Below are 25,408 nucleotides of genomic sequence, written 5' to 3' on the forward strand. Positions count from 1 at the left end.
AAACTCGTGCAAGCCAATAAAAGCAGGAAACTGAACAACAGTTCATGATTTGATGGTGTTCATCATTTCAGTCCCAGGCTGGCAACCATAGCTGTCTTTCTGCTTTTAAAAAAATGAATAAAAAAATCCCCAAACTCTCCTTTTAGAACGCTGGGTGCAAGTGTCACACCCCATGCTGCTAGCCTCGGGAGGAGGGCAGCCAGCAGGCTGGGAGTCATCGTCCTCCTTTGGGGATCCGGGGGCTGCAGCACACATGGTACCTTGTGGAGGGGGCTGAGGGAGCTGGGTCATTCCACCTTGAGATGAGAAGGAAAAAAGGCCAACAACCCAGAAGGGGTTACAGAGAAGACAGAGCCCAAGAAACCAAATCAGCTGTGGGGCCTGACAGTGGGAGGTGTTCAGAGCTCAGCTAGATGACACCCTGGGCAGCAAATTGGGCTATCTAACCTGCACAGTGTTCCCCCAACCTACATTACTCAGTGATCTGTTGTTTCAGAGAACTTAGCAGTAATTGCTATTTATATAGCCTACTTAATAATGGATGTTATTTGATGTTTGTATCATAATGTTTTGACCCTATTTCCAAAAAGTATTCTCTTCTGTTTCCCCGCAAAGAAATCTCCTTTATGCTCCTGAAAGTGACACAATCGAAACAGCAGCAGTTCCAGATTAGGGGAGCATTTCAGTGCAAGGTTCTTTAAATATACCTTTAGTCCAGTTTGCTTGACTCTTTCTAGCAGCTGCTGTCAAATGCTACTTCATATATTTGTATTTATAATATTCATTGTGTAAGACTTGTGTGGGAAAACAAAGACTAACCCCCCACTTTGACTAACAAAAGACCTTAGGACATGTGACCAAGGGGTTGTTACGCGGGTATAAAAGGTTGTAAGCATGTACAATAACGGGTCTTCTCCTGCACTAGCAATGGAGTCCGTGCCTCAACTGCCACAAATGGCGCCTGAACAGGGACCCTGTATCAGGGTCAGTCTCAGGAGAGAATCGGCTATCAGGTTGACTGGTGGCAATCGGGACTGCTGAAAGGAAGCAGGAATCAGGGCCGCTGAAAGGAAGCAGGACTAGGCTGCACAGCCACAATCACTTGTGCAGGATGGAGGTGAGCAATGGGGAACAATTGGATCAAACGTAACAAAGGAACAGGAGGCGGTTTGCAAAATAATGGAAGCGATTTTGCAGAAGCACCACGCTAAAGTGGAAGGCTTTGATTTAAGGCGACTTCTGGTGTGGGTCTCTCGTAACGAAGGAGTAAATGGGGCTACGATGTATGACACAGAAACATGAGACAAAGTGGGAGTGAGGCTGTGGGATGCAGCTACGCACTCTGACCCTGTGGCTGAAGACCTTCTGGGGCCCTGGAGATCGGTTTTTGAGTCGCTGAAAAAACATGTGGAATCCACTACGCCGATGGAGCCCACTGCTCCTCCTGTAGAGGGGGCCGCTGCAAACAGCTGCGATAAATCTGTTGGGCTCTATTACAAGGACAGTGGCCCATTTAGACCCCGAACCAGTGAGTCCGAGGAAGGAAGCAGACTTGGGACAGATGCCCACTTGATTCTGAAACAAGCAATAGTGTCACCTCACTGACTTGTACCAGAAGACTCTGAAGGTCCAATTCCCAAGACAGAAATCTTCATTTTCTTTTGCTTTGTCTGGCGGTTCTGTGCATAATAAAGATATGTAACAGGAGCTGTTATTGCAAGGAAGGGGTAATACAAAGTTTCTTGCTTTTTTCTCTGAGAAATTCCAGACTTTTCATTTCAAGTTGCTGCACAAAGATGTCTGAGATCTCACATGTTGAAGAGATCACCACATTTTCTGCCAATTTTATACAAACGAGCCAGAAGGAAATCAGCATAAGACACAGGTTTGTTTGCTTTTATCTAAAACTGTCAATAAAATATTATAACCTTTATCTGAGAAATGTGTTTCTGCTGCACTGATGCAGTATTTTGCTCGCTGCCTCTAGGCAACCCCCATCTCATGACACGCTCCCAACTGGCAGGTGCAGTGGGAATCACCTGATGAGCAGCATTGCCACTCCTGCCATTCCTTCATTGCCTTATGCCCTCACAGAACTTTGCTTAAGCCAAGAATGTGAAGTTATTAATTGTCACCACGCTGACTCTGCTGGCTGCCTTGAGCTTATGTCCCTTATTACAATATATAATGCATCACAGCAGTGAAATGGGGCACCATAGCAACTAGGGCATGTGGGAGCTGGCTATTAAACCAGAAAGGTAGGTGTGACAGAGGGCCTGGGGTTTGTCAATAATTCATTCTTTATGGCAAGAGGAAATTGATAAAAGGCATTTAAAAAGAGGTAAATCTATTCTTTCTCTGTGATCACGTAACATATCCTTCATGAAGATGTGAACTAACACCTCTAATAAGAGGTAAAGGACACACAATTCAGAGGCTGATCACTCGGATCTCCATTTCCTTACTCTTCCCCACAAATCAAAATGAAATACTGTCCTTGAAGGCAAGGCAGGATGAGAAGCTTCCCAGAAAACAAGGGACCAAAGCCAACGCTACAGGATCAGCCCTACTCGGCATGCAGCATAACTCTGCTCCAGCTGTACCAGGCTGATGGGGGGCATGGGGCCAGGGCAGCTCCTTCCCCCACAGTCACTGAGCAACCTGCAACCACCTCTACAGGCTGTGAGACAGACACATCTACATTTATGGTACAAATGAGTTCTTCTTGTCTCCTTGTATCTATTTAGCCTGGTTCAGAAGACAACTGCTATTTCTCAACAGTTGTGAAACTCTCAACCTGTACAGAACTGCAGAATAGGGATTCAGGGTTTGCTGGCTTCATTTTGAGTGCAACTGAGCAATCTTGCCTTTCTCTTCTTATTAAAATGTGCTGCAAAGAGGTACGGCTAATGAGGAGAAAAGGCAGGAGCTGCAGAACAGATGCACTGGTGCAGCAGCAGCACAACCTGGGGCTGGCAAGCAGCAGTCTGGGTGGCTCTTACATGTCCCTTGTCTGCGGCCCCACAGCCACTGCATGCTCCCACAGCTTCTGCTGAGCAGTTGGTGCTCATCCTAAAGTCCACCGAGACTGGTGGGAAAAGCATCACACTTCCCACAAGCAAATGGCACAACTGTCCAGAATACGATCCTGACAAACTAACCAAAGCACACTTTTTGCTTCTTTCTTAAGCAGTGAGGTATGCTTTCCTATGCTTTTTGAGATTTACAGCAAAACCTCTCCATTCTAGGTAGCTGTGCATCCTGTCACTTTGTCTACATGAAAAGCACAGTAAAAGCTATTGAGAATAACAAAACAATTCGGTTAACTTCAGTAATGACATCAGAAATCTTTCGCAGTGATCGTAACGTGCCAGAACCAAGCACCAGATATGGGTAGGATGCATATTTAGGCCTTGGATGTAAAAGCAGCCAAAAAGCATTACTTCCCTGCAAAGTATAATCCATGAAGGACGTGACTTTGATGCATTTCATTTTTCACTGCAGCATTTCTCTGTTCCTGCTATGTCATTAACACATCACCAGAAATACTGTGAATGAGCTCTTGCCTTTTCTGATCTGATCTAGGAAAGAACCTTTTAAAAACTATGTTGTGGGGCAATTTGTTTCTGGACTCTTCACAGAGAGAAGCATATTGCCAAAGAGCACACAAATGGTGGACAGCCAGCAGGGCAGCGACATACATACTGTCAGGGACACAAGAACACAACCAGTCCTGGGGCCAGAAAATGAGATGCTCCCACCGTGGCACACCAGCACGGAGGAAGAGGGAAGGAAGTGTCCCAGATGCAGCCAACAGCGATGGAAACCTTGGCCCCCAACGCAGTGCAGCCTTAGCCACGTTGCCTTGAATGCATGTTTCCTGTGTTGTACGGTCTTGTTGAAGCTATAGGAAGCGTCGTTGATGCCCTTCTATCCAGAGAGAGAAAAACTCCTCTGTTCTTCTCTATCTAAAAAGGAAAAAAAAAGCACTTTCCAGGATACCAGTGCCATCAGCAGTCAGGACAAACACGCTTGTTCTGTTCATCAGCCTTTGTGGGAGCAAAAGAACCTAACACTCGGAAACATGCGATAGCCAAGCTTATTGTGGCCAGAAGATCTGCTGTCTTGCAGAAATGAATTAACCATGAGTAGTGCTGCTGAAAATAATGGAAATATTTATTTAGATCGATAAATGGTATCATGGAAGAAGATAGCCTAAGTTAATAGCAAATAACGAAAAGCAGAGAAAAAAGTGGAAATACTGAAATAGATGAAAAATTCATGGTTATGTGCCAGGAGAACTTTGTAAACTGAAAATAGCAATAAAGTTTGCTGTTGTTGACAGCAGATCTATAGCTCTTCATTAGAGCATTAAGGCAAGGCAAATTGGTGCAAGAAAAAAGAATACAAAATTTAAGAATGAAAGCTTTCATCAAAAACTTGGGAACAGAAGCCTTGGCTAACATGCATTTCTTTTCCTGTTTAGAGCGATGTCTAGAAGTTTTTGTGAGGTGATGTTGCCAGTGGTGGCTTTTGGAAGATTTTGAAATATACTTTAAGGAAGAAAGAGAAAGAAAAAGTCAACCTAAAATTAGATCGTTTGAGTGTATGCAAATGAGATTATGGTATAGAAACCTACATATGTTCATCTTTCAATTCACCACTAACTATAAAACACAAGATTCACAGCATAAAACTAAGGTGAACAACTGGCGTAAAACAAAGGCACCTTTCTCAAAAACATCTATTATCGGGAAAGCCCTTTTGCACTGATATTTGTTCTACTTTAAAATCTTTGGTGCATTATCTGTTAAGATTTTATCAATGGTAAAGAATATATTTATAATAACCTACTACAAAAAGAAATCCAATCTACTGTTCTAATGTAGAATATTGACATTTATTTTAGTCTGCATGGTTAAACAGCTCAGATCTCTCTAATCTCAGCACTGACTCCGTCAGACTATGGAACAGAACTACTATGACCTTGTTCCAGGAAAAGGACCAAAACTCACCCTGAAATGCAATCAGATGGGATAAATGCTCCTTTTATCCACAGTTCAAATGCAATATCTTGCAAGAACTCTGACCTTCCGAAAGTAACATTGCTGCATGGGCAAACTTTAGAATCAAGAATGCTTTGTCTCCTCACATACAGGGGGTTAAACATGAAGACAGATTTCCAAGTGCCATAAAAGTTTCTGGGAAGCACTAGAGCATTCTACGATTTCAAGTTATTAATAATTTCAAGCAATATTTCAAGTTGAGAAATGGTCATTTTAAAAGTCTGCAAGAGACAAAGCCACGCGCCCACTGCAAAGTGCTGACCTGGCTGCAGGCCATAGCAGTGCAGCACGGGGCTCTGCACAGATGCTAGGATGACCTCATGGACACAACTCAGTGGGCACACAGGAGACCCAAGGATGCACCCAACTGCAAATCCTCACGTCACTACTGGACCCACTTCCTTGGTATGCATGTGGGAGCTGGAATATTGCAAGTGGTTTTGATGACACAGGAACTACACAGTGATGCTTAATCAACTCTCTGGATCTAGAACTGACATCTCTATGACACTTCCTAGCTCTCAAAGACCAGGAACTTCCTTTTAATATTAGAGATAACTTTACAGGGAGTTACAGAAAGAATGACACCAGTTTACAAAGCCCTGAGGACATTCAATGCAGGCATCTATTTTCTGCAGTTGAATGATGCCAAATATTCCATGTGAGGAAAGAGAAAAAGAGAGAGAAATCTTAGGAGTGTGTGGAGTCAACAAGAAAATCCATCCGTAACCAAGTTAAAAAACGAATTGACCCAAGTGACACAGGCCCAAGGTAGTTTCATTACTGTGCTTGTTCGGTAGCTCCTTCGGGACCAAGGCTGACCTGCCATTCTGCACCTCAGCCAGCACCGAGGCAAAGAAATGGTGCTTCAGCCTGCACCACCATTAAGCCTGTGTAAACACACCGAAAGATGCAGCTTTAACATAGCTTGTTTTAGGCTTGTTTTAAATATCTGCATGAAAATACATGATCAGTGTTCCTTTTGCATTTGCTGAATTGCAGGGAATATCTTTTCTCCCTTTGCCCTGTGCCCCCTTCTGTTTTCCAGCCATAAAGCATATATGGAAGTATACTTGTTAAACATTTCTTCAAAATCAGTCACATGCCTTTGCACAGAGAGCCCCCACCAGCTTTCTGCATAATCCTACCACATCCTCCTTACACAACCTGAAAAGTATGTTATTAACATCCCTAAGCAGAATAGACTGATACTGATGAAATGGAGATGGCTACAGATAGAACTGTGTTATGAAGATGAAGAAGTTCACAACCAGCCCCCAGGAAAGGCAAGCACAAGGCAACCTTCCTGCTCTGCAAGGAAGTCATGGAGACCTTCAGGAGTCACGTGCTATAATGCTGTATGTTGCTGAAAAGCCAGCAGTTGTCTCACATGTCTTATTATTGCTTTGCATTGTTCTTCTGAAGATCTTCTTACTGGCAAATGTATTATTCCTTTCTCTAACACCTGGCCAAGAATTTCTACTTAAACATGTATTTGAGAATGCATAAAGAGGCAGACACTCTTTCCAGGAGTAACCCAGGTTTCTTTCCTACTTCTTTCTGTTTTAAAAGCTACAGGAGAATATACTGACACAAGAACTTAATATATTAACATGCCAGGTTAAATCACAACAGAATAGAAGGGAAGTCCAGAGTACAATTGTCTTCTTTGCAGTTTTGATTCAAAATAGATGGATTTTCTCTCGTTTCTCCTTTTGCACGAATTCATCTTGCTTTTTTCCCCTCCCTCAAATAAGGCATTGGGAAAGGTCGCCCAGGGAGGTGGTTGAGTCACCATCCCCGGAGGCATTCAAGAAACATTCAGATGTTGTACTAAGGGGCATGGTTTAGTGGGGAAATATTGGTGGAGGGTGGACAGTTGGACTAGATGATCTTGGAGGTCTTTTCCAACCTTGGTGATTCCTTGATTCTATGTTCAGTAAAGACTGCTAACTTACCAGCAGTTCAGTGTGGTCCCTTTCTATTTGTTAGTTTACATTTGACAATACATTTCTACCTTCTTATTAAAACAAAGGGCAGTAAAAGCACATTAGAAATAGTGTTTAATCAAAATATAATTAAGCATGAATAACTGGCCATGAATTTCACAAGCCTTACATGAAGAAGAAAACAAGATGCTGCACCTTGTCATCTAGCAAGGCCTGCACATGAAGTACAGGGAGCCAGATGTCCCACACGCATGCTGCTGAAGCAGCAGAAGGCTGAGAGAGAGCAGTTGGTTAGGGTCCTCCCTTCAGCCCACAGTTCTGCCCCGCCCTTGGAAAAGCCAACCACTCCTTTTGCAATCTTACTTTTTCCTAAAAAGGCAAATGGGACCAGTTTCACCACAAACATAGCCCTTCCCTGTAAGAGATAGCCAGAGATCCTAGAGCTACAATACAGTCCGTGAAGGAGAGATGCAGACACGTGTGGCTCAGACCTTATGCTACCAAATGACTCTGCAAAAATCCAAATGCCTGTTACTCAGCAAGCCAGGAGGAGTAACTGCCTGCACCAGCTGAAAAACAGCTCTGAAAAACAAGAACTCCAACCTCCTCCTTGTTTTCTGACTCTTAATAACCTTTGATCTCAAGCAGCATTTGTGCCACCTAATGAATATGAATACAGAATACTAATTCCCAGACATTGCACAGCAATAATCCAAATTCTGCTGGATCTTGGTGCTATCCATAAAATTATTGAAGCTCTTTTCCCTCTTAATCATCCATCCAAATGCTGGCACAGAGGGAAACAACTCTCTGTGAGAAGTCTTTCACAGCAGCAAATAGTCAGTTTTGCAATAGCGCGAAGCCACCTCTATTTACCCCCCACTGGAAAATTCCAGAGCAGAGTTTAAAAAAATTAAATAAAGTTTTTGCTGAATGTAATAGAATGAGCAACACTTTTTTTCTGTCATTTCTTTTTTTCACCTTTGGCAATCTCACTCTTGAAAAGGACAACTGAAACACAGTAACATTCCAAAGCTGAAAAACTTTCTTTGTCTAATTTCTGCAGCAGAAACGGAGAAGGTTTAGAAAAGCCGCAGACAAGCGAGAAAGGAGAATAAGGGTAGATGGATAAAAATAACCAATGAGAAAGAATAGATATCACTTACTGCACAGAATGTCAAAATAGAAAGTTGTGTGTTTCTGCCTATGCTTTCCCAGGCTTTGCTGGGAGGAAAACATTAAATACTGAAGCATTTAAAGATATAATTTATTTCAAATATGATGTTTAGAAAGTTAGAAAGCCATGCAGAAAAAAAGAAGTCAGAAAACACCTGAAGAACAGAGTAATGGGCATGGAACAGGTACCCCAGAGCCATTACACCAAGGTGCCAGAATTCAAGAAGCATCTGGACAATGCTCTCAGACATACGGTCTGATTTTTGGATGGTACTGTGTGGAGCCAGCGGTTGGACTCAATGATACTTACAGGTCCCTTCCAACTCAGGACATTCTATTTTTCTATAAGGATTAATTATTAATTCAAATACACAAAAATGTTAACAGCCTGAAGCATCAGAGGGGGAAGGTGAGCAGGGAAGAGATGCGTCATCCCATGAGGAATGGGCTCTGGCGTCTGGTTCTCCCAGCCGCTAAGATGGATGGGGTTCACCCATCTCCCCTCTCAAAGGAAGGGCAGGGGATGAGTACAGATCTGCCAGTCTGTGAATCACATTCAGAACTAAAATGGGGCGAATGAGCTCTGTGGTGTGCAGCCAGAGGCTGTGAAAACACAGGTTCTGTGTCCAGGGCTGACAGCCCGAGGCAGGTACAAGTCGGAGCTGAGCTGCATGGCCTGGCTGGGCGCAGCCACACCGCTCCTCAAGGCACGTGGGGAAGCGGCTGTGCTAAATGCTGTGATGCTAAATGCCCCCCAGATACAGATTTCAGGAGCAGTGGAGGTAAAAGAATCCCTGAGGACACCCAGAGGGAAAAAGCACAAAACAAACTAGCCATACAGCCAGGTTTATGAAAGCTGCTTATTCTGAGATGTAGCTTCTGCTGTTGTGCTGGGAGCTACAAGCAAAGGTGGTACTAAAGAGCAGACGACACCAAGTTATCTCAGCTCCTGTACATGTCACATAAAAGCTCTGATAGCTAGCTGTAAGCACAGCTCAGCTCTACCAGCCTGCAGCACTGGAGGTGAGCAAACTGCTTCTGACCGCTGCAAGGGTGCCCAGGTTCCATTTTTCCCCCAAGCCTAGCTATTCTGGGAGGAACGATTCCAACTGATGAATTCCAAAGACAAAAGATTTCCTAACAGTAGCAGAATGGCAATGAAGCCATATCTTCACTGCAGTCAATCCTGCACAGGTCTATTAACTTCACCAAGAGAAGACCCAGCTGTTTAAATAACAGCACAACAGCTTCAGTCTGTTCTGCTCCAACAGCAGTGCAAAGCCTCCTATCTGCCTCCCCTCACAGAGCTCAGCTCTGAAATGCTCCTACAGTCACAAATTGCACCTTGGGAATTTGTAAGTACTGTTCTACTCTTTGGGGCTGGTGGGCAGAAAAACAGAAAGAAGGCTATCACAAGGACAGAGAAAAATAACGGTAGGTTGACATAAGAGAAGAAGTGATTTTCGCAAAGCTTATCTGCAGCAGATCATAATTTTCAAACTTAAAACCTACTCAGTGAAATATACTGAAGAACACATTCCCTGATCTCTCCTCAGCTATTTATTCATCATTCAGAAAACATTTGCCAAACAGCTCCTGTGCAAAACCATTCCATTCTCAAATATAAAGCAGGATCTCAGTACGTATACTTGTATTAGGAGAAATGTTGGGGGTAATGTAAGTTTCACAGCATATAAAAGTTGCCAAAAGGAAAGCTCACACAGTAAATTACCATGGTTTGTCCCAAACTACAATTCAGTGAAAAAGATCACTAGAAGTTGTGTGTTGAGAAGGGCAAAATGAGAAATCCAGCACAGAGGAAGCCTGACACCTGCCAGCCCTGAGCTCCTATAGCTGCCAAGCACAGGGAGACTTCCCATGGCTTTACAGTTAAGCTCAGTTAAAAATTTACTGGCTTGAACTCCACACACCCACAGCTCTGCTGAGCTTTTCTGAGAGACTATAAGGTGAAGCATCTCCTGTAGCTGCCACTCCACTATTTTTCATGTTTTGCTCCCCCTTTCTGACCCTCAGTGAGTAAATTAGAGTTATTGCTCTCCTCACTATTGCATTTCAAGTCCAAGCACATTACAGGGCTAATGCATTTACAGTCACCTCCTGAGCTGGAACCTCTTCATTCATTTATTGGCTCCAGTTAGTCTCCAAGAAACTCGCAGCCTTCAACACACTAGTGCTTAGACTGTAATAAGCTAGGCAGTCCCCCAACCCTCACAACCAAGGCACACAGGCCTGAGGCACTGGGTGGAGTCCTATCTTTGAGGGCACTGCTAGGGCTTCAGTGTACTGAAAAAGAAGCAAGTCCAAAGCAGGCTGGATTTCTTACATAGTTAATCTTGCCAACTTTCCCAGGAACTGTGCGCTGTGGTCCCCCACCATTGGGGACCACCTCTGAGATGTGACCTAGGGCTCTGTTTGCAATGTGGTTTAGGGGAGATGAACAAGAGCAAAAAAAAAAAAAAAAAAAAAAAAGACAAGTAAAATCCCATCCTCAAGTTTCAACATTCACTATTAAGGCTGAAGAAAGGACAGATTGGCCACTAAAAGCAACACATCAATTATTTTATTTTGTTTTTATTAGAGAAAATGGTTAGAGGGAAAACAGACATGGCATCACCCTCTATCAGCAGATTTAGCACTTGCTGGAACAGATGAGAACACCATAAACTCTGATCCTGTTAGAATGAGAGAGCAATAGAGGAAAAAAGACAAATCTCCCTGGATGTGGCTCTTTTAAGATACACCACAGGCTTCAGGGATAAATCCACCATGCTGAATAGCAGCATCACACAGAGCCCCAAGAGCGAGGAAAGTCAAGAATAGCAAATAGCAAGGGAATACTATGCTTTTTATTATTATTATTATTAACATTTAAGGATATAAACCCTTGATCCTATTGCTGAGCCCAGGAGAGGAGTCAAAGAGCAGCACAAAGGGACTGCAGTGGTACAGCCTTATTTCATTCCCAATCCTTGAGCTTTGAGTCAGGATGTGCAAGTGCTTTCATGCTAGATCAACTTGATTTACTAGAGAAAATCATCAAGTTGGGTGACTTAATCCAGTTTTTGTTTTTTATCTAGAAGACAAAGCTTTGTGGGATGAAAGAAGAGGCTGGTGCCAATACCAAACTGTTTTTAGTGAAGCTGCTGTGATGCGTGGGGAAATTGGCTGAAACACACATTTCATTCAGTCCCTAATTTATTGCTGTTAGTCTTCATTCCTTCAGAAACTCAAAATACACTAAGTAGAAATAGCATTTAATCTAATCTGAGAGGAGTTCTACTCCTTACTGCAGCAGGCTCACACAGACATGGGTGTTCCCCTAACTCAATTATTTTTCACTTCTTGTCTTCAGCTATGCTGGCCTTCTCTGCTCAGTCAATGAAAGCTGTTACACAGCCAACAGCAAACTTCCCAGTTGAAAAATATGCTGAGTGCCAACTGAAACTTGCTGAGTGGTATTGCACTGCCTCTTTGCAGTGTAAGTGCTAGACTGGCATGAGGCCTCAAAGGCCCACAGCTGCCTTGGCCTTCAACTTTGTCTGCTTCCTCTTAAAACATCTTGTCTTAAATTCCATCTATTATTCAATACACCTTTTGAAATTAAGCTCTCTTCCGGGTTGTCAAGGGTGTTTTCCTTTAATTATTTTTTAGTGTGGAATGATACCACCTCCCTTATTTAGTATAGTAAGGAAACAGGTCACTCAGCAATCTACTCTCTCTGGTAAAATCTGAAATTTCAAACGTAGCACACTGCTGGGACCCATTCAAAGGACACCATGATGGTAAACTTGGACAGGCCTTTAATATAAGTTCGGCTCTCAGAAGTCACTTCAGGGAAACTACATACCTCAGTGCTCTTTGGTTTTGAACCAGTTGGTCAAGCAGTGCCATTTGCAGAGAAGAACTGCCCCCATGCCTTTGTCATTTGGAAACAATTTAAGTATATGCAGCTTACTGTTGAAGGCTGAGGGTGGCCCTGCAGATGGGCACTGGATATGGAATGGGAGTGTTTTCCACTGTTAGATTCTACTTCATTATTTTTTTTTTAATCTGATCACCTCCCCTACAACCTCACTCCCTCACATGCAAATACCAACTGTGCCCAGATGACAGAAATTAACAATAAGTCCACATACATCTTCCAGCTTTCTGTTTGTACACTTAACACTGCATATCTGATAGGTTGCTTACACTTACAGGAATTGCAGCTGCAATTCTCCCCTGATCTCCATCATCTGAATTTGGCTTAGAGACCACCACAGAGAGGTGGAGTTCCTATGACCTCAGGGTAACAATTCTGTCACAGTTTACATTTTTGGCGTAACTTCCTAAAAGCTGTAAAACGTTTCATAGACTGACAGCTCCAAACCGCACTTGTGTTAAGAAAACAGCCACAGAAATGTTGTGAAGGTTGCTTTTAGGTATCTAGTTTAGAATATAAACTTGATTTACCCCTGAATGGTCAGATGTAAGCCTTTTAAGTTTCTCATTTAAAAAAAAAAAAAGAGCATCTACAAATTCTTCTCTTATCTAAGGATGTCAGAAATGAAAGTTAGATTGTTTCTTGCATTTCTTTTATCATACTAGTTGAACTGCACACCACACATGAAAGCGTGGTCTCTGCTTTCTTCTAGCCAGAAGCACTTAATCCTCTTAATGGGTGACTCACCCAACTTACTTAGTCTGGTCAGATACAAAATCATCTATGCAGCCAAAGAATTACAAGTATGGAACAACACTGCATGAAATTACCTTAAGGATTTCCATTTGGCTCTTGATATCTGCAAGACTACCCTACCTAATAAGCCCAGGGGATTCAGATAACATATTTACAAACCTCACTCTCATTGATTTTTGCCTCTTTTCCTCTCCTCATTAAACAAGACAGATTCCCAATTGAAAGTCGCTAGTTAACAGCTAAAAGCAACTTTTATAGGTTCTCTAGCAAGTAGGAGTGACAAAAACACCTCCTCTATCACTTCCTGTAGGTCAATAAAATATAACATGATGAACCATCTGCTGCTTGTATAAGGGATAAAGGCTGGAACAACACATCAGAACTAATCTAGTCTTTTCAGGGTTGTCTTCATGAGTTTTTAAATGCAACCCTCCCACTGTATACATGGAAAAGCTAACTCAGCTCTGGAATAGTTGAAGGCACTTCATACATTAACCACCTTCTGTGCTTCCATTCTCACTACAACCAGCTCATCAGGGAGTGAAAAAATACAAGATTAAATTACCAAAAGAGCTTTTATGTGGTTTATGATTTTTTTTTAATTCCCTCCAAAACAAGTAGATAAACACTGCCAACAAATGAAAAAAAAGTAGTAGTGTAATACTAAGGGTTAACTCACACATCCAAGATGTTCACACCTGAAAGACAGCCCCTGAAAATAACAAGTCATAGTACTTGCATGCTAGATGTAAAGACAGATGGGATGTGGATGGGGAGCTGAACACACCAAGTTATAGAGATATGCATAGCCTTGGCAGGGGTACTTCTGAGGAGATGCATCCCATGGTGCAGGAAGGGACACCCCAGCCTCCTGTTTGGCTCCCAGAATGCTGAGAAAAAGCAGTGCAGAAAGGCAGGGGAGCACCAGTTGCAGTTAAGAGGCTAACATCCACCCCAGACATGCACTTACTTCTGTAAATGCAGAGACAGCCCAGCACTTGAAATAGAATCAACTTTAAACCAACCAAATCCATGAATCCAAATCCAGCTTAAATTTCTGAATACTATTAAGTACTTAATACTACTCTTCTGATATCAATTTAAACAGAAAACTAATCTCCTGAGGCATGATGGACAAAGGCTCAAACATTAGCATTAATGTATGTTATTTCACAGAATATCACAGTTGGAAGGAACCCATAAGGATCATCAAGTCCAACTCTTTCACTCTGTTTATCACAGAGTGAGGTTGGCAGAGACTTCTGGAAGTCATCTGTTCCAATCCCCTGCTCATGCAGAGACACTTGGAACAGAATTACCCAGGACCACACCTGACCAAGTTTTGAATGTCTCCATGGATGGAGACACGACAACCTCCATGGACCATCTGTTCTAGCGTTCAGTCACCCCTGCAGTAAAAAAGTATTTCCTTACATTAAAATGGAACTTCTTGTGTTCCACTTTGTGCCCTTTGCCTAGTTAGTCTTCTTTGCACCCTCCTTTCAGCTTTTTTTTTTTTTTTTTAAACATACACACCTTAAAAAGATTCCCTGAGATGTCTCTCTAGGCTAAAAAGTCCCAAGCTCTCTCAGCATATCCTCACGTAAGAGGTGCTTCAGTCTCTCAGTCATCTTCATGGCCCTTCACTGGGCTCTCTCCAGAATGCCCGTATCTCTTGTACTCAGAGCCCAGAAGTGGACACAGCACTCCAGATGTGCCCTCACTAGTACTGAGCAGTAGGGAAGGACTACCTCCCTCAACCTGCTGGCAACATTCTTCCTGTTAACAGTCACTCATCTCAATTTCGCATTGTCAGCAAACACAATGAGGACATGCTCTGCCCCATCATCCAGACACTTAATGGAGAACAGGAGTGGACCAAGTATTGACATCATTTTTGGAAATGGCAGTCATTCGTGGCTATTTAACTCTTCATCTCTCAGAGATGAGGCCTCCCAGGAAACAGATTAGTGGTCAGAGTTAAGAACGGGAAGGTTTCTAAAATAAATTATTGTCCAGATTGAAAATAAATAGAAAATCCTTCAAAACCCATCTGAATGATCTTCAGACCACTTATGCACACACAACACAGCTCAATCTCTGAATTAAATTTGTCTCAGCTCAGACAGGGTGAGCTCATGTTCATGTAAATTAATGAAACTATGGCAGCAAGTTGCCTTTCTGAGGCAGAGCACTACAGCAGCTGTGAAGTTCTTTACACCTCAAAGTGTAAAGTGCCATACACACCTGGCAGAAATTCTATTTTCAGGAAACAACAAAGCTTTCACACTAACACAAGACTGTGGCCCTTAAAATATAGCAGACCTGATCTATCAAGGTGATAAATTAAAAACACTGGCAACCTGATGTCACTGTATCACCTTTTTTTATAGTATGGTGACTACTGTCACCAGAACTGACATTATCCTTGAGCTGAGAGCATGCTCAAAACAAAACCATGTCTTAAATTTATTTCTGTACACCAGGGGTAGGAGGTCTTCATCCCTGCTCTTTTTCCAGAGGCTGCTTTAATGTTAGACCCATCTTTAAGCTATTTATTCAATATAGCCAAGGGACATTAATCTTATGTCTCACAGTGACCACTACAGTTTGGAAGGAAGTGCCTCTCAATGCCATCTCCACGCACCCCCATTACACACCGCTCAGCCTGTGTAGCAATGACACTCCTCCTCAGCCCCCAGGCCCTATGGGGATGCCCCACCTCCTCACCCCAGGGCGCCAGGGGGTCTGGAGGGCTTTTGCACTGTTGCACCCAAGCTGGCCAAGCCACTCTCTTGCTGTACATCCCACTGCTTCTCATTTGTATTTTAGATTGTTACCCGCTCCCTCCCTCGCAGCTGAAATATTGATCACTTACATCCATGCCTAAACTGTATAATTTGGGATTAATTATTCAATTCTGCTAGATGTCATTGACTTTTGCTCATTTCTTCTTTAACACTTTTTATTTAAGGGCTAAGTAAATGGTAATGGCCAAATAAAGCTTTACCCTATACATAGAGGGCACCTTCTTTTTTGAACCCTGAGGACAAACTTACACCAAAGTATTTCAGCACAATTGAGTCAAACACATCACTTAATATATTTTATTTCTGAACTCAATAGTTACTTCCCATCCACCATTATCTATTTTGTATTTTTATAGCTTCACATAGGAGGGGAAAAAAAAAAAAAACTAAACTTCCTTTCCTAAAAGCCAAATTCCTTACAAAACAGCAAGACACTATCTGAAACTCCCTGGGCAAGATCTGTGCCACCCCGAATTGCCAGGTGCACTCAAGGAATGTGACGCTGAGCACCATTAGTGCGATGTGCTGGAGTGAGGCCCAGCAGCCAGCTCCGCTGCCTTTCCTGCTCACCCTCACTGGCAGCTCTGACCTCTGCAGCCTGCATTTGGCACATCTGTGGTGTTTGTGAAGTAAAGGCAGAGGAACAAGCAGCAGAAGCAGTATTTCTGATCACAGTCCGGCAACTGCTGCTTTAATGTGAGTTGCTTCAGGCTTAGTACTGGTCTTTGGCTTATCTGTACTTCTCTGGGAGCCGTAATGGAAGCAGTAAGGCTGCCCACGCTGGCATCAGCGTCAGGTAGGGCAGGGAGCAGCCACTTTGGTACCCATGAGGAGCAGGCAGACCCAAAGGCAGCACCTCAGTGACCGGTGCCCAGCCCTGTGAACAGTGGCACAATGCTGTTTGTGGTTCTCCAATACAAAGCAAATAAGTTATACAGAAGCTATTTGTGTCTAGACCTGTAGGGCTATGTCACAACTGACACACAACTACACCCAGGAAAGACTTGGATGGGAATGACAATTAGCAACACTGACAAGGTCAGGTTTCAACCCTCATCCAAACTACAGTGCTATTTATTACAAAACAAACAAAAACCTAACAGCATGGGAGACAGAGCCCTGAGCACAAAAGTCAGTGAGTCCACCTGCACAGAGGAGTCTCACAGGACAGAGATCCCAGCACACACTGCTGCCCTGTGTCTGGCCGCAGGCTCAGGTGCTTGCAAAGAGTTCTGCAACCTACTTCTGAGAGTGCTACACACTATCTGACCATCACCTTATGGCTTCAGCAGAAGTAGAGGATGCTCAGACTTGCTCAGAGTCGCTCACCAGGACAAAAGATTAACTTTAGTGCCTTCTATGTATGTTTTGAAGAAGAAATGCAAAAATATTCTGGGAAGACTAGCTTGTCCACACAGAAAGCCTCACAAGCATTTGCCCAAAGCAATGTGCAAGTCTACAACAACTAGCCAAGCAAATTCAACAGACCAAAACAACAATGAAGCATCAGGAGGAAAAAAAAAAAAAAAAGAAAAAGCAAAACATCAAGGCAACATCTCAGAAACCCTGTAAAGACCTTTCCTTCCCTCTTCTGGAGGGAACAGCTGTGTTTTGAAACTCATACAAGTTTACTTCTGAACACAACTGGGTACCCCCAGTTGAAAGTGAAACACTTATTTCTGGATTAAATGAAATCATAGCAATTTCCATTTTTCTTCCTCTCTAAAAACCCCTACCAAATCCACGAAGACCCAGAAATTTCATACACTCTTGACCTGAATTCTTTTTTCTTGCCTAAGTCACCCCCCTATACAAGATAAATTAACTAAGGCCACTCAGCCCCACACCCTCAAAGGCTTACTTATACCCACATATTTTGTAAACCAAAGGGGAAAATACATTTTCTGCTTCAGTCTAGGGATAAAAACCTTCCTTAAAGTAGACAGTTAAGACAAATCCTCCAAAAGAACCTGAAAGACCAGCCCCTGCGATGCTGTTATATACCACCCTGCCCTGCCAGGTGTGCTCCCTCATTAGGTTTGATTGGTGCACTTGACTGAGGCAAGGCGCAGACCCCTAGAGCCTGGCTCAGAGGTTTGGTTTCTCTGCTCCTTGCCTTCCCATCCCTCACAGCTGCTGTTATGCTGCAGAATGGTGCAATGGGAAGGCTAACGAGCACCCATAGCAGGTGATGGAGATTGCTTTTTTGGAGCAAGGCAAGGCTGCTACACTTCGTGATCCTTTTGAGTCTTAACCTGCCACTCTCCTCTTACGCACAGGCATGGGAGGTCTCCTGAAAATGGAACAGAGGTTTATAAAAATAGATCACTTGTACATCTGCTCTAGGGATCTTACTGCGATATGAAATCATACCCACACTGTGTTTTGTCATTTCTAGAGCAATGCAATTACTTTTCTTTGGAAAGTACAAAACCCTGACAAACAAAGTCACAAAACAAGTGGGTCTCTTAAAAATGCATGCCTTTTTTGGTGTACTTTTTTTTTTCAATCATTAATAATTATTTAAATGTGGTTCTGTTCAGAGTCTTACACATCAGTAAAGTTTCTGAGTCTCTCCTCAAGACAGCACTATAAAAGAAGCAGGAAAGAAAAATGAAGAAAGTTCACACTATTTACCTTCCCCACCTACAGAGCTGTGTATATATGAATACATCTATATTTGCTTGTTTTTATTTAACCACATCTTCTACGTATTAGATATCACAAAAAAAATAATAGTTTTTGTTGTTGTTTTGGGTTTTTTGTTTGTTTGTTTGCTTTGACATGATTCTGACTTTTTTTTAACTGGAGAATGTGACTGACATTTTTGAGCAGATAATTTCCATAAAACATTTAGATACATTTCAAAACTAAATGAACTGCTGCCGAGAGAGCTATCTCCTGCGTTATGTGACGGCAGAATCCTGAAATCCTTGTTCAACCATGATACTCCCTGAAATTTAGGAAAAAATTGTCAGAGTCAAGACAGCAGGATTCAGACCCAGGGATTTCTGTGCATGGCCCTACAGCCAAATCTGTACTTGATTTAAATCAGGCCAGCAGAACTGAAGTCAATAAAATGCCATTGATTTATATGAGCTCTTATTTATTGCTATAGCACCCATGCTTATTTCTATGCCCTTGCTGTAATCATTTTCCACCATTCATTAGCTGCGCATATATAAAAGCTGTCACAAGGCAGCGGCTGACTGACTGCTCTTTGGAAAACTCCAAATGTCAGATTTCCCTTATTTGCATAACAAGATCTTGATCTTACTAATGCTGGTGAAAATAAGGATTTCTACAACTCAGCCCCATGCTGTTCCATCGGGATAAATGAGATAAAAACGGGGACTGGAACATTGCAAAGATTTCAGTCGGTGTGAGCACTGTCATTTGCATTGCTTTGAGGTGTGATATACAAGGACTTTTAGGGCTGGTCCTTTCTGGGTAATTTCAGTTCTATTCAATAATGTGAAACCACCTAGTGCAGTTTCTAGGCAAATTCTCCATCATTTCCTACTCAGTTGCTTTAACTTTTTTTCCTTCTGTTGTCATTCCACAGAGATACTCTAACTGGCACCAAAATGTTCAATTTCCATTATTTATTAGAAGTGGTGAATAATGACACTGCTCAGAGATAGAATGGGGAGATAGATACCTGGACTGTGCCTATATGAATGGCCAACAGGGCAGGTGTGAAGCACTTAGGTTCAAGGCACAGTGATCTGGGACAACAGAAGTCTGAGGTTGGAGAACACCTTCCCCTTGTTTTCCAGCTAGTTGTAGTTACATGGAACCACAGTCATCTAAGAGCATTTTAGTCTGTGCATTTTGACTCTGATGCTTTAAGTCAGCCTAAAGATGGTGTAGTACTGCAGTCTGTCCAGCAGCCATTACCTGCCAGAATTTTCGATCTGATTAAAATTCCACTGTGGTTAACTTGATCTCATTGAATTTACCATTTATTTCAATTCAGGTTGAATCAAGGCATTCATTACTGCCTTGAGATATTATTGTGTACAGATACTTCAAAAGTTAAGAAACTTAAAAGAGTCATCCAAGTTTTAAAGAGCTGGGCTGCTCTTTGCTCTTATTCTGATATAGAACTGATATTAAAAAAAACCACACCTTCTCTGATGTGCTTGCCTTATTACTATCTTCAGGCAAATAATGTAATAAGATGGGTTGACTGAAATTTGTTGATTTCTTTGAATATCCATATATGTAACGCATTAAGGTAAAAATATGCATATGCTGACATTTTCTCTATCATAAACACTAAATTGACTTTTTTTTCATTATATCTCTATTGTAAATGACAAAATCTTACAGTTACTAAGGTTAACTGTAATGTAGAACATTCAGGGTGAAATTCTGTAGTAATGTTTGCCTGAAACTGAAAGAAAGACGTAATCTTAACAGAATGAGCCAATCCCTAAAGTCGCTATTCCAGTGACTGTTTATTGTGAGATTGCCCTTTTCAGTGCTTTTCTCCAGCTAAATAATCTAGCTAAACATGGTAAGATTAAAATGTGGAAACTTGAATGAGGTAACTCCTCCAGCTCTCTAAATAGGTTTTATCTTTGCAATGACGGTAAATCCATATTTACCAACCTATACGCTCATTTTCTATGATACCTCACGTGCACAGTCTCACTGAAGCAAATAGAGCATGTTGATGCTCATCGCTTAAGAGACTGCCAAATGAATTTCTCTGCCTAAATCCTATAGTAGTCTAGCAATTATTTGTCAAGGTTTTCTAGCTCTGCTGCCACGTGGTTACTTGCAGGGAAGAAAAGAAGAGTTGAATTTGGTAGTCAGTATTTGATTCCTTCACAGAAGAGCCCTTCATTGAAACAAATAAGCATATAAAGCCAGTGGTCATGACGGTACTGTTATGCGCCTCATACTGCATGATGCTGACATCTTTGCAGAGTCAATCACCATGATGGGACTTGGTTCATTGAAAGAGCTAGTTTAGTTAAAACTCATTTCAGTACAGTTTATATTGCATTTTTAATCCTCTCAAATGACTTTTGTGTCATCACCTTGTCTAATCACCTTAGCTGTGTTAGATCCCTCTTGAATTCCTTAAAATCCTCCTTCGAATACATAAACCCAACCATTGTGTATGGCTGGGAAATGAACCTATAGCGCTCAGCCTTGACACACTTGGCAAAAATGCTTGTCATTCCAAACAGCCTCTGTAATCCTGAGTACTCAAGATAGAAAGTCTCAAAAAGGCAGGAGGACAATAGCTAGCACTTGAACTGGAAGGAACAATGCTGCAGCAGAAGAAAGTCTACACAAGAGGAGACAAATGTATCACGAGAAGAGACCAATACATCAGTGTATATGTCAGCATTTGTCTGGGACAAGGAACATCAGCTAAGAAAGAAGGACCTGGTCCTGAAAACCCACAACTGATGGTCTGCTTACACAGATGAAATTCACTGAAAATGGGGTGAGGGAGAAGCAGCTGGAAGTCACTTCTTTGCAGAAATGCAGCTGAGGAAGCATGGGTGCTCCATCTGGCAGAAAAGCGGTCAGACCTACACAGGAGGAATTTTGACTGTGATCGCTTAGGAGAGGCTGAGACATACATCTAAATATGAAAAGCCCTTCACAGGAAAGATGAAATTTAATTTCTCGCTTCTCTTTCCCATTTGTTTTTTTCCTTCTTTTCTCACAGGGGTGATTTTCTTCCATCATTACTGGCTGCACTGAAAGCGGAGAAATATCTAGAGTCTTCCAATTTTATACCTAAGGGTCATGGCATCTCAGAAGGCACTTCATTTTCATGATATGTAACTTCATTTTGTCATTTGTTTAGCTCTAATTGTGAAATGCATCTATTTACTTTTTTAATTCTCTCTTGCTAAATTTTCTTGTGTGTGCTTGAGGTGACCTAAATGCTTCCCATTTGTCATTGCTTTGTTCCCATTCTGCAACAGGGTAAGAACTGGAGAACATCACATCCTCCCTAAAATGTTCTGCTCATTTTTTTTTCTGTGATGTATTCTGAGTATGTCCTTTCTTTTGTCATATGCGGTGCTTTCTTGCAGCAACTTTTAACAATTGTGATTGATTTCTTGGCTTTTTAACCACAGGCTAAAACATCTTTAGTTTTCCAGCTGACATAGTCCTTCAGTTTTTGTATCTTGACATTTTCTCTAGGAATTTGCTAAACGATTCTCAGAAATCTACATTCTGAAAATTCTTTCGAATCTATCTTTTTTCAGTAAAACAATGAGATGGTAAATAAAACCTACTTCAGAATTCTCTGTAAATAATAAGTAAATTTAAATACTTCTGCCTTTCACATTGCTGGAGACAAATACAGTTACCATAACCACAGCAAGTAAGTGCTTAGCTTCACCTGAAATGACATCAGTAGTATCTCATATTTTTATTTAGATCATCAGGTTTGGGTTTTCTTTTTCTTAAAACCACAGGAACACATAAGCGTTGGTCACTAAGCTTTATGGTGTCACCAAGTGCATGTTAGAACTTGCACTCCTTGTAGGCACAATGTACCTCCTTGTAGGCACAATGCTATTACTGTGATATTGTGGAACCAAGGCAGCTACCTAGGCATGCACAACTGGAGAATGTTTACATGTCTCCAGCAATTAGCAGGTGGGCTGGTAGATATGGCAATCGTCTAGAGAGGCATAGATGAAAACTGCTAACACAGCAAAGCCCACTGCCTCTGATTTTAATCAGAAATTAAAATAATGCAAAGTTATAGTCTTCTGTATAAGTATGCCAATTTCCTGTGAAAGCCCAAAACCAGAGCAAAGCAAAAATAAAAAGCAATATCAATAACAGTTTTGTGCCCAGTTCATACTTTGTTTCAGTGGTATACACAAAGGATGAATATAGTGAGGAGTTCTTTATTCTCATATTTCAGACTGGACAAAGCAGCTAACGGATCCAGTTTTTCCATCAGGGAATCAGACATTCTCACTTGCACAGAGCAGTAAAGTCCAAGTTGCCTCACAGCCAAGGGAATATTCATGTTTCCCTTTTTTTTTTTTCAAAGCATTTTTAAAATAGGAAGATTTATCTCATGATTAAACCTCAATCCTTTTTCTGAATCATTTTCCTGAATCAGTTTGTTTGCATTTTGTGATATTTCACACAAAACAGGATATTGATTTATTTTGATGCAGAACTGAAAAAGGGCAAGTGGGGGTGACGGGGACAAAGAGAAGAAATTAATTGTTTAAGACAACTTAGCCAAGCCTTGCAGATCTATAATGCTAAGCACAATGCCCAGGTGATCTTTCAGAGATGGGATTATATAACTCCAGAATTCTATGAAGGATTTGGAGAAGAACTGCAGAGGAAGTGCCAGTTCCTGCCAGCACTGAGAACTGACTAAGGGAGCAAAACCTCTTATGTGAAAGGTGTCAGCTCCAGAAGAAATATTTAAATGTGGTATTGGCTGACTGAAGCAATGCAACGGTGCTTTGTCTGGTGCTCAGTTTGATTAAAACCTATATAGGTAAATAGCCAGATGAGAACTCTTATGCATGAGACTAAGACTTTAAAAGGCAGAGTGAAGGACTTAACTGTACTTGGCAGTCTTATCAGATGCATGTACAAATGGATCCATGTGTTTTCTTGTCTCTCTCCAATACCATATAAATCTCAACCACAGCTATATGAATCGGCAGAAGGAAAGACCTGAAAATCAGTTTGTAGCTGACCTGACATCTCCGGGACTTCTGATTTCCCTTCAGTTTTTAGTGTTGTTTTATATAGCCTATTTGGAAATTAACAGTCAGTAAAACTCAGTCCCTTAGGAAGTTTAAGTTTGATTTGAAAGCAAAAAAAGCTCATTTAGAACAAACATTTGCACATGTACTTCTCAGCAATCAGTTTAATCTAAATACGCTAAATCCAACACCCACAAACCAAACTGAAACTTACATTGTATGTACACAAAGTAAGAATTTCCTCTCTTAAGACACTATGATTTAAATAAATAAGAAAAAGAGTAAAATAGTATGACTTCTGACACAGTATAGAGAGAAGTAAACCTGGAATATTAGGCAGATCGTTACTCACTGCAGTGGAAACCTCGGGAAAAGCTAGGAATCCTTCACTGCTAGCTTAGTTGATTCACCTGAAGAACATGTTTCCCATTCACCCCTGAGTTTTTGTTTGTTTGTTTGTTTTGTTTTTTTTTTTTTTAATTGGTTTGGAATGTCCCTGAAGTTGTGGGAGATTAGATGAAGAAAAAAACAAGGACAAAATTAGAGATAAAAATAAGAAATGTACAAGTAACACTTTTTCTTGGTTAATTTTTTCTTTTTCTGGAACAGCTGAAGTATCAGACACAGCCAAACCTCAGATGAGATTCAGTTCAAATTTTGCTTATGTTCTAAGCAGAGGTTGAAGCTGTTTTACTGAAATGATTTCATAGACTATGATAGATTTGACAGCTAATGACCTAGCAAGACAGGTGAGGTGAAAAGCTGACATCCATCCTGTCCTGACCCTGGTCAGAAATGCTACACACAATGCCCACATGTCTCATGAATCTTTGGATCCCATCCCACTTGCTTCCACCAACCTGTTACATTGCTCTTCTGCAGCAAATATGAACTTGTCTAGAAAAAAATGCTTTTGGGAAAGAGAAAGAGCAATTGTGTCTGCATTCCCATGGACCCCTATGTATGTGGTGGAGAGTATATGCAATTTTCTGAGAGTATATGGGAAAGGTAATAATCATTTCTTAGACTTGTTTGTCTGTAGCATTTTTCCTTTCTGGGTTACTAATTCTATTTATACAAATTCTGACATTGAATAAGACAATAAAAAACAGACTATGTAACAAAGAATCAGCCACCCAGTATCGATCTTGAGTATAATGTAAGTATAAGAAGTATAAAAGGAGCACTTAATCTGGACGGTTTGCCAACACTTCAAGCATTTTCAGTCATAAAATTAATGCTATCTATTCTTAAATGATAAAGAGCTGACTAATATCACTCATTAGATAGTTGAAGTTTGGGTACAAAAAAAAATAGTTGGCTACTCCTTTGTAAAGTGTTCTGGCCTTGACATCTATGTGGGGCAAACTCACTGGCAGACTGAGGAAAAGAAAGTTTACAACAGATACCTCCTCCACAACATTTTGGGAAATAAAACACATGTCACCTGAAGCCTACAGTTACGTTTTCTAACTAGGTAAACATAGTATTAATCAGCTTCCTTTGTGTTATAAGTTTAAATTGATCATTTTTAGAATGTTTTGGCTTTAAACTCACATTATATTATGAAGAAGAGCCAAAATTCAGGAAAGTTCTTAAGGATATCTTCCACAATTTCTCTCTTTCTTATTTTTGTGAAGCAGTGGTAGGATGGGACTTCGTCTCTCCTTTCTGCTGCCCAGCACTTCCAGTCCCTAAACAGATGCAGAGGGAAGGCCCTTGCAGGAGAAGATCAGGCACCTTTCCCTACCCCATGTTGCTCCTTCCCTTCCTCAGAGGGGAAAAAGATAATTGTCTTTGTAAGGGCTTTAAACTAGGTATGAAGGGGGATGGGGGTGAAAACAGGGTCACTAGTAAGGACCCTGTATGTAATGAGCCAGTGCTTCCAGGAGGGGCTTGTGCTAGTAAGATCCCACAGTCTTGTGGGAGGTATGAGGAGGACGACACACCCTTTTGTAGGAAGAACACAAGGGATGATGTG

The 25,408-nt window shown here is 41.5% G+C and overlaps 1 long non-coding RNA gene across 20 annotated transcripts in view; it reads right to left on the minus strand.

The window, feature by feature from the left end:
• LOC110400658 overlaps positions 1-25,408 on the minus strand; it is a 493,181-nt gene that overhangs the window by 23,012 nt on the left and 444,761 nt on the right. For 15 of the 20 annotated variants that reach the window (XR_002440000.1, XR_002439997.1, XR_002440005.1 and 12 more), the window contains one exon: positions 1,598-1,679. The exons of 4 other annotated variants lie outside the window; for them this stretch is intronic. This is a non-coding gene — a long non-coding RNA (uncharacterized LOC110400658). The remainder of the gene's footprint in view (positions 1-1,597; positions 1,680-25,408) is intronic. One more of the 20 variants, XR_002439999.1, reaches the window with a different exon arrangement.

Source organism: Numida meleagris, chromosome 5 (genome assembly GCF_002078875.1).
Source record: "Numida meleagris isolate 19003 breed g44 Domestic line chromosome 5, NumMel1.0, whole genome shotgun sequence".
NCBI lineage: Eukaryota > Metazoa > Chordata > Aves > Galliformes > Numididae > Numida > Numida meleagris.